The 10,996-nt window shown below is 38.1% G+C and overlaps 1 long non-coding RNA gene across 1 annotated transcript; it reads right to left on the bottom strand.

The window, feature by feature from the left end:
* Window positions 1–7,296: 7,296 nt before the first annotated feature.
* On the bottom strand, window positions 7,297–8,785 carry LOC141645897 (uncharacterized). The gene is made up of 2 exons (XR_012545213.1): window positions 8,014–8,785; window positions 7,297–7,466 (listed from the first exon to the last, which is right to left on the bottom strand). It is a non-coding gene; the product is annotated as an uncharacterized LOC141645897 (long non-coding RNA).
* Window positions 8,786–10,996: the final 2,211 nt, after the last annotated feature.

Consider the following 10,996-nt stretch of genomic DNA (forward strand, 5'->3'; position numbering starts at 1 on the left):
ATACTAGCCTTGGTAACCATAGTTCCCATAACCACTTTCACTACCACCATAACCACTATCAAGAGTATCAAATCCGCTCCCGCCATACCCACCATCATCCACATTAAAACCACTACCTTCATAGCCGCTATTGTCCATCCCGAACCCACTTCCACTACCGCCTTGTCCACCATCCCCACCAACAACCCCTCCTAGGTTATCATGAGGGTTATATGGAGCATCCATATTGATGTTGGTATTGTAGCCTCCCGCTCCCACACCTCCTTGGCCATCAAAGCCCCTCCCAAAATCACCGTAGCCACCTTCTTGGCCATCAAAACCTCTCCCAAAATCACCATAGCCACCCCCTTGGTTGAAGTCATATCCTCCACTAGTTTGGAAAGAAGGGGCGCTATAGTAATCAGAGTTCAAGTTGAGGCCTCCATGAATCCCCGGTTTTGTGTACCCTCCATTTGGTAAGTCGAAGTAAGAGGGAAAAGGGCCTTCGGGTGGGACCATACGCCGGGAAGCGTAGTCCTCATATAGGGGGTAGTTGCCAAGGGCTTGATCCACGTATATTCGATCGATTTTTTGGTGTGCTCGGCCCAAGGAGTCATCGACTTGTTCAAATCGTTTGTCGACGTGGGTTCGGAAATCATCTAAGGTGGATTGCACCTTCCCAATACCAAGGTTCATTATATCCATGAGCTCCCACACTTTCGGATCAACGGGTGGGTATTGGGAGGGTTGGGCGGCGGAAGAGGTGCCGGTGGAAGGTTGGGCATCATAATTGTAGGACGATTGGGTTGGTCCTTGGGCATTTCTTCTGTAAGATAGAGTGTTATGGGCTACTTGTCGGGTGGTAGGCATAGTAGGGTTTGCAATTGGAAGGAGATACTTTTCTTGGTCTGGCTCAAGGGTAACCAAATCGGCATTTGGGAGAACAATAGAGGTCAAGTTCTTTCGAATCAAGAGGTAAGTTTTCTTGTCATCCCAATCATACCGAGTAAAGAATAGTGAGGTCAAATGGTTACTATCCATGATGGCGACCCCTTGTACCGGGTTATGCCGTGATTCCACAAATCCTACGGTCTCCTTAGCAATTTGGGTTATCAAACCCCCTACCACTATTGGTGAATTGTTGCGGATGTTGTTACCAAGCTTTTGGAAGTGGAGGATTAAGAGGTGGACAATATTGATTTGATAGGCCTTGGGGTGTTGCCTAAGGTAACTCCCGAGAATGTAGAGCTCGTCGGAGGGCATATTGTGAGGCTCATGCCTCCCAAATATCGTCCACCCCATAGAGCGGTGCCATGTCCGGATAATTGGACTATGAATATTGTAACACCCCGGTTTATAAAGGAAGTCCTCGTCAAGACATTCCCTAATAAAACGGACTGTTACCATCTCGGTTTCCCGAGGTAGTGAATAACAAATTAAACACCAAGGCAATTTATGTAATATTTTAACTTAATTATTACAAATACTCTTTTCAACTCAAATTACAAGAACTGACATAATTAAAAGTGAAAGTCTTCTAGATGATGATCTAGCTACTAAGTCGTCTGTTCCAATGTCTCACGCCCATCCAGCTCCCGTTCTATCTCTTAAACCTGTCAAGTCTGCTCCTCATAAAACGGTTCATCACAGGTGTTCACGAATACACAGGGTCAACCGCGAGGTTGAGTAGGGAAAACAATAAAACAATAAAATATGATATGCATGATACTCCGTCACCTCCATCTCCATCTCAACTCATCACACACATCTCATACCCCGGAACGCCCGGCCATACCGATCCCCGGTAGACACAACAATCGACCGTCGTCGATATACCAGCTAAACAGCTGAGGTTATCCAGGGCAGGTCCTGCAGAACCCGCCTGGGCCTTATCACAACATCGTAATCATCACACCGCATCACCACCACATCCTCCATCTCCAATGCATATGAATGCTCAAAAGAAATTGATGCAACATTATATATATATAAATCAATGAACTGATGAATCATAAAATCATGCCAGTTACCTGATGTTGTGATATCATACTCAATACGATCAAATCAGTCAATCACCTTTCCGAATATAAATGATAACGTAAATCAACAACCAGGAATCAAGTCAACACAATCCAACAATGACGATAATAGGACAAGTGTCTTTCCCTACCTCAAAGTGCCAGCAAATCCAATTAAGCAGTTAAGCAGTCCAGAAAGTAAAGCAATGAATTTGATTATCGATCCTTCACGAATTCGTCACCTAAAACAATTATAATATTTATAATTACTAACTACTAAATATAGTAATCTCCCAAAATATAAGCTTCCCGAAATACAATCCCGACACCAACTTATTTCCAATTGATAGTTAAAATAACCCGATTAGTATTTGACCCAACTTCCCAAAATAGAAAGTTATTAAAGTAGAATTTCTTAAAATGGAAACTTTCCCGATATAGTAATTTTCCTCTTTTAACAAACCCGACTCAAAAATCCGTCTTTAATTAATTACTTATTATTAATTATTATTTTATTTTAAATAACTCGGAACTTAGATCAAAACGATAATTGGAGGTTAAACGAATTATACGATTAAGTACTCGAATCAACCATTTGAACAATTCAACAATCCCGACTCAAACCCGTCTTTAATTATTTTAATACACTCGGGAATTAATTAAATAAATTATTTAAATGACTCGGGGATTAAATTAATTAAATTATTTAATCGACTCGGGAATAATTTATTTAAAAGGCTCGGGAATTAAATTAAATAACCAATATGATAATTAAAAGATTAAACGAATCATTCGATTAAGAACAACCCAAATCAAATATTGAACAATTCACAACCCGTCTTAAATTATTAAATGACTCGGAATTAATTAATTAAGCATGCGATGACTTAAATAATAAAGAAACGAATTAAACCCGACTAAACACACGCACCCCACTTCACTCGACACAACTCCTGCCAACGACCACTAGCCCTCACCGCCGACCACCAGGCCTGACACCAGGTCTGGCTTGGTCACCTCCGGCCACCACCAAAGTGGTCGACCCACGCCGGTGGTCAGAACCACCCCCACCAACACCTCATGTCTGCAACTCTGCCGCCACAACAGCTCGCTTTTGCAACCCCAAAGCCGCCACTGTTATTAACAGTACTCCCTCCTACCACCACTATTCTGCTCGTCGTCAACCCACAAACCCAGACACGGTGGCACCACCACTTCGACCTCCCCCGAGTCCACAGTGGTGCCACCCCAAACCTAGCCATTCTAAACCCACCTGAAAACCATAACCAAACCCGTGTGTCTACCCCTGTGTCGATGCCGCCTTGCACAGCCACAACCACCACCTATAACCACCCTGACCACCACCAACTCACTCGACCTTTACTACCCTACCCCTTTACCTTGCTAACCACCACGAGCAACACCTCCCTAAGCCACGAAATGACACCCAAAAACCCGACACTAATGCGAAAACAGAGGAGGGAGGGTTGTTCTTACCATTTTTCTGCCACCACAACGGCCACCCTAGGTCGTCGACAACCTCCCTTTGACCTTCCTTGCTGCGCCGTCACCACCCCCTGCTCTCTCTCTCTCTCTCGTTTTGCGTGAGGGCTGCTGTTGGTGTTGATGAATAGAGGGAGGCGGGTTGAGGGAGTAATAAAGGAGGTTTGATGATTGATGTTGCCCATGTGTTGTTTGTAGGGAATGGAGTTGTAAAGCAAGAAAAGTAAAGCAAAAGAGGAAAGCAAAAGTAGTAGTAATCATGTAATATTAATATTAGAATAATAATAATATTTATAATAAAGATATTTTTTTTAATAAAAGTAGAGTGTAGGATGTTAGGTAGGTGCGATGTGTTGTCAAAATATGATAGGTCGAGAAAGGTTAGACTCACATTTCGAATTTCATGTAAAGCCGTCTTAATTTAATTTACGATAGCTTAATATAATTATCGACTCAACAATTAACCCGATATGAATAGTGACATAAAATGTATAATAATTACTATATAATAATACCCGTTTAATAATATCCGTTTAATTCAATAATATCCGTTTAATTTATTATATAAAAATACGGGGTATTACAGTCTTCCCCCCTTAAAATGAACTTCGTCCCGAAGTTCGCTCCCATACTCAACAACAGAAAGGTATTGTATATTGTACTTACGGACGTCACAAATTTCTAACACGGTTAACACCCACTTGATACTTCAATTAAACTTGACAAACACGGAATGTTACATTCTGCCCTCCTAAAAATGAACTTCGTCCCGAAGTTTAACTCGTCATTAATTAACCCCAACTGACTACGACTAATAACTACCTGAGAACGCCAATATATAACAACTAATAATCACCTGAGAACACCGTCATCTTCCGTCTAAATTCCGATCTCAAACTCAAATAACTCAATCACCATGGTCTCACTGGACCGCAAATGTAACTCGGCACAAAGGCCCCACAACTCATAACTCAATACCAGTAGTTTAACTATACTCTCCTTTTACACATCAACCAACTAACAGAAGTAGGAACAACACACATGGAACTCATTTGTATAGGTACCCCACAACTAAAGGTCAACTTGGTCAACTATAACCTACAAACAAGTGCAAATTAAGCATCAAGATTTTACAATCCTCCCCAACTAAAAACATGGTTATGTCCTCGTAACCATCATTATTATGACAAAAGTTCTCAAACTACTGCTAACAACTGAAAGAGGCTACCGTTACCCGTAAAAATCATTAGTAATTATTCATTTTACCAATTATTGTAATTTTTTACCTTAGAAACATAGGGAATCAATCAACATGAGAAAAGAATTAGGGTCCAAAACTTACTAAATCGATTTATGAAAATTTATACCTTAATAGGTCCAGTCTGTCTTTCTTTTACTTAGTTGTACAGATTTAGGTCAAGTCACCGAATCACCAATAAAATGAAGACAACCAGTTCGTAATATTTAACAGCCTAGAAATATTTTAATCCTTATAACAAGGGTTTGGTATTTATTAACGAATGACGAATGCACATTGATTGACAAATTTTACAATTTATTGGTCGAGTCAAACAAGCGAGTAAACAGCGATATTGGAAAGTTAACATACCAGACTATCATTTAAACCAACGCATATCATGCGAATCATCAAAGGGTTATCCCATTATAATTGCTAATATAATTATCATTAATAATCTTTATAAAAATATAATTGATGGTAACGACTCGAGAATATAGATATGCCAATTGTCGCGTTATATCAAACAGTTTCTTTTATATCATGATCATATAATTGCAAGAATCCCTTTAGTATTTTATGACGATATAATGACAAACATATTCAATAATGAATAACAACACGGTTTATTATCATGTTATAGGTTTTAGGTTCAATTGAAATAATTTAATAAAATGAAAGTAATAAGTATAACTTTAGGCACACAACTCACATGAAAGTCTTTAAACTCAGATGACACCCTACACGTGTGATCATTTAGACACAATCATTACTACCACCCATGTGTAACTTTTAAACAAAATTATTGTAAATATTCATGCGAGTATATTAGAAAATCAAATTAAATTTTAACGTTATCAACTTACACAAATATGACGATATGGTTTTATATTTATATATATCCGACCATTATGCAAATATGATGAACACACCAGAGATATTACAACATGCCAAATGTATATAAAATATGCAAACAACTGGACTCGTATAAAATATTTTCACCTTTGATTAAAAAATCAATTTAAGCTATTCAATTTTTTTTTTTTTTTTTTTTTTTTTCTCATACTATCATGCCAACAATGTTATCAACTAAGTTTTAATTTTATCACTTGTTAAGATACCTAATTACTGAACATGCGTGCTACTACCGTCACATAAAACATTATAAATTCACATTACTAAGGCTCATGAATTAATCAACCAACTGTATGAAAATTCAACATAGAATGCACATTTTAAATGTTTTGATTTACGTTGTAACTTTCAAAGATCACGAATAAATAACCGTTCGATTAAAACTTGATTCATATTATTTTTATAAAATACGGAGAGTTAAAAACACAGGGGAAAAAGAATTAGGTCTAAAACACAAGAATTCCATTTTTAAAGAATTTTACAACTCAGTTGGTCCAACAAGTATGTGACAGCAATTGGTCCGAAACTTGGGTCAGTTTACAAAACTTACCATTTAATATAGAGACATCAAAAATTTTCGTGGCTTATCAATTTGAAAACACATGTGAATTTTATGATCGGTGGAGTTGGAATTATGCGAAAATTATTAACACGATTTAAATGAGGATTTTTCTTTTATAGAATCGTGGGTCAAACATCACTGCACAAGAACTTCCTAACCACAGCTCACTAAAGTATTTATTATTCCTAATTCGTATATCAAATAAGTATGAAACCAACGCTAAATGAACACTAACTCACGAGTCTATCTCTCATAAAATTTTCATCGATAGGCAATAAACATAAAAGAAATGGTAGTAAGGTCAATTAAAGGGTAACACCAACCAGAACAAGTTTTATGACTAAGTTATTCGTTTTCTATGTTCCAAACTCTTACGACTATACTATCGGTACTAATCCATACCAACTTAGATCTCACACTGTACTTACGTAAACTTATACCCCATAGAATCCCTTCGCATCTCGATCTACTCATTACATCTAAATCACGATTGTGATGACTAAAGATATGAAATTCTATCGTGTTTCTTATTACTATCACAAGACTATACTAACATGGTTTCGGGATCACATAACCGCATATCACTTAGTCATAGTAGTGTTATCAATACATCATTCATACAAATTACTTACCGTAGCGTTGTCCTGCATAATGGTTAGAATATATGGTCTCAAGGCATACATCAACTCAATTAAGCAATAATCAATGCATCAATCGGTTAATACTTAGGCAACGATATTTGAATTTCTGTTCAACCTCAAGCAACCATTCTACCCTTTCTCTCATATACACTCCGGGTTTCCGGTTCAACTGAGAGGACCACTGGTTCGGTGTGAGGGGGCCCTTAACTCATACCTTACTGTAGTGTGCTCCTAACAGTTCTATCCCGGGGTTCATTTTATTTAGACACATCCTATGTTCATTGGGCTCATTGGTTTAGGCCTGAGGATCGTTCGCTTTGATACCACTTTGTAACACCCCGGTTTATAAAGGAAGTCCTCGTCAAGACATTCCCTAATAAAACGGACTGTTACCATCTCGGTTTCCCGAGGTAGTGAATAACAAATTAAACACCAAGGCAATTTATGTAATATTTTAACTTAATTATTACAAATACTCTTTTCAACTCAAATTACAAGAACTGACATAATTAAAAGTGAAAGTCTTCTAGATGATGATCTAGCTACTAAGTCGTCTGTTCCAATGTCTCACGCCCATCCAGCTCCCGTTCTATCTCTTAAACCTGTCAAGTCTGCTCCCATAAAACGGTTCATCACAGGTGTTCACGAATACACAGGGTCAACCGCGAGGTTGAGTAGGGAAAACAATAAAACAATAAAATATGATATGCATGATACTCCGTCACCTCCATCTCCATCTCAACTCATCACACACATCTCATACCCCGGAACGCCCGGCCATACCGATCCCCGGTAGACACAACAATCGACCGTCGTCGATATACCAGCTAAACAGCTGAGGTTATCCAGGGCAGGTCCTGCAGAACCCGCCTGGGCCTTATCACAACATCGTAATCATCACACCGCATCACCACCACATCCTCCATCTCCAATGCATATGAATGCTCAAAAGAAATTGATGCAACATTATATATATATAAATCAATGAACTGATGAATCATAAAATCATGCCAGTTACCCGATGTTGTGATATCATACTCAATACGATCAAATCAGTCAATCACCTTTCCGAATATAAATGATAACGTAAATCAACAACCAGGAATCAAGTCAACACAATCCAACAATGACGATAATAGGACAAGTGTCTTTCCCTACCTCAAAGTGCCAGCAAATCCAATTAAGCAGTTAAGCAGTCCAGAAAGTAAAGCAATGAATTTGATTATCGATCCTTCACGAATTCGTCACCTAAAACAATTATAATATTTATAATTACTAACTACTAAATATAGTAATCTCCCAAAATATAAGCTTCCCGAAATACAATCCCGACACCAACTTATTTCCAATTGATAGTTAAAATAACCCGATTAGTATTTGACCCAACTTCCCAAAATAGAAAGTTATTAAAGTAGAATTTCTTAAAATGGAAACTTTCCCGATATAGTAATTTTCCTCTTTTAACAAACCCGACTCAAAAATCCGTCTTTAATTAATTACTTATTATTAATTATTATTTTATTTTAAATAACTCGGAACTTAGATCAAAACGATAATTGGAGGTTAAACGAATTATACGATTAAGTACTCGAATCAACCATTTGAACAATTCAACAATCCCGACTCAAACCCGTCTTTAATTATTTTAATACACTCGGGAATTAATTAAATAAATTATTTAAATGACTCGGGGATTAAATTAATTAAATTATTTAATCGACTCGGGAATAATTTATTTAAAAGGCTCGGGAATTAAATTAAATAACCAATATGATAATTAAAAGATTAAACGAATCATTCGATTAAGAACAACCCGAATCAAATATTGAACAATTCACAACCCGTCTTAAATTATTAAATGACTCGGAATTAATTAATTAAGCATGCGATGACTTAAATAATAAAGAAACGAATTAAACCCGACTAAACACACGCACCCCACTTCACTCGACACAACTCCTGCCAACGACCACTAGCCCTCACCGCCGACCACCAGGCCTGACACCAGGTCTGGCCTGGTCACCTCCGGCCACCACCAAAGTGGTCGACCCACGCCGGTGGTCAGAACCACCCCCACCAACACCTCATGTCTGCAACTCTGCCGCCACAACAGCTCGCTTTTGCAACCCCAAAGCCGCCACTGTTATTAACAGTACTCCCTCCTACCACCACTATTCTGCTCGTCGTCAACCCACAAACCCAGACACGGTGGCACCACCACTTCGACCTCCCCCGAGTCCACAGTGGTGCCACCCCAAACCTAGCCATTCTAAACCCACCTGAAAACCATAACCAAACCCGTGTGTCTACCCCTGTGTCGATGCCGCCTTGCACAGCCACAACCACCACCTATTGTTGGGGTTGGTGTCCTTAACAGTTAGTGCAAGGACTTATAAATCTCTAAAAGGATCAAAGGGCATACTTTTGGTATTATTATCAGTTGATCCACGTTTATCAATAACGGTTGGCTTGCTAGATAAGTTTGACGTTATTGTCATACAGATGGCGGTGATCAACTGGTCCCTAATAGTCACACCTATAGGATACGTTTGAGAGATGTGACAGTATGAAAATACAGTCATGTTGATGCCAAATTTTGACTAACCAGTTAGTCCGAGTTATTTGACTAGTAATTAGTCAAAATGTGATGTTGAGATATTATATTTAATACGAATTAAATAAAATGGGCTAAGGCGAATTAAACAGTTAATTCGTAAATTGAATATAAACGATTTATATTCGATTAATGTATATTGAATAAATTAATTATACAATATTGTCTTTGTCGGACATGCATTAATACTTCAACTAATCCGTGTTATTAGTCGATGTATTAATAACCGATAACCGATGACAGTTTATAATAAAAACCCGTCATATACATTTTAGCATCCGACGAACCAGACCACGAGCTAAAATTAAGAGGAAGTGGAAGCCCACTTCCCCATTAGGGCTCTCGGTTTGGCCGAATTAGAAGAACAAAAAGGAGAGCCTTCTCCTTCTTGTGCATCTGATCATCATTAGTGAAAAACAATTAGGGTTTCAGTGCAATTTTCTCTGAAATTCCTAGATCTCACATCGATAAAACTCACAATAGCTTTCTCAATATTGCAAGTCAATTAGAAAGCATTTCTAGCACAAGGGCATAGTTTCAGACGGTCTTGGGTGCAACAATTAGGAGGAAATCTCTGTTGATTTCTGTTCTTTACGCCGTGCATCAAAGGACCCGAGGTTGATTCTTAATCTTTATCGTTTCATTGTTGTATTTCGTTTATGACCATATTTCACATGTTAAATTTACGTTATAATCCTTAAATTTAAAGGGTCTTATACGGATATTACCCCTCAAGTGGTATCAGAGCCAGGTTACGTAAATTTTCATTGTGATTTTTCATAAAACGTTTTGAAACGATTGTTTTGTCTCGAAAACCGTGCCTTGTTTACACGGCTGAAATTTTTTTTTGAAACCGTGACATGTTTTACACGGTTGTTTCATCTTATTTTCGATTTGTTTTTGTGCATATTGTTGTTTTATACGGAAATTATAACAATATGTCAAGTTTTGTCAGATTGTGAAATTGTTCTTATGCGTTTTTGATCAAAATTGCATTAGTTTTTGTTTCGTCAAAACCGTTTTCACGAGGGTTTTGTTTTTCAGAAATTTTTGTTCTCGATCGAGCATGTTTTTTATCGATCGAGAGGTTTTTCTGTTTTGTTTTCACTCGATCGAGTCCTTGTTGTGCTCGATCGACCACTTTCAAAACCCCACTGCTCGATCGAGATGTCCTCGTACTCGATCGAGCAGATTTGCTGATAAAAGCTCTCGATCGACCTCCAGTACTGTCGATCGAGTACTTTCTGATTGGCATACCTCTCGATCGACTCGCAGTTCAGTCGATCGAGCCCTTTTGTTCCTCGATCGAGCACTTTTGTCCCTGGATCGAGGGATTTTTGTTTCTGGCAGCTTTGAAAATTTATTCTTTTGTTTTAAATTTTCTTTTGGCCTTAATATGTACTTTATACGGATATTGTACACTCGCTATGATTGTGAAACGGTTCACACATGTACCATTAAGTTATTTTAAAGCGTATTTAAAGTAACGGATTGTATTAGATTAAAATTAGATTGATAGAAGCGGTT

Source organism: Silene latifolia, chromosome 3, assembly GCF_048544455.1.
Source record: "Silene latifolia isolate original U9 population chromosome 3, ASM4854445v1, whole genome shotgun sequence".
Classification (NCBI taxonomy): domain Eukaryota; kingdom Viridiplantae; phylum Streptophyta; class Magnoliopsida; order Caryophyllales; family Caryophyllaceae; genus Silene; species Silene latifolia.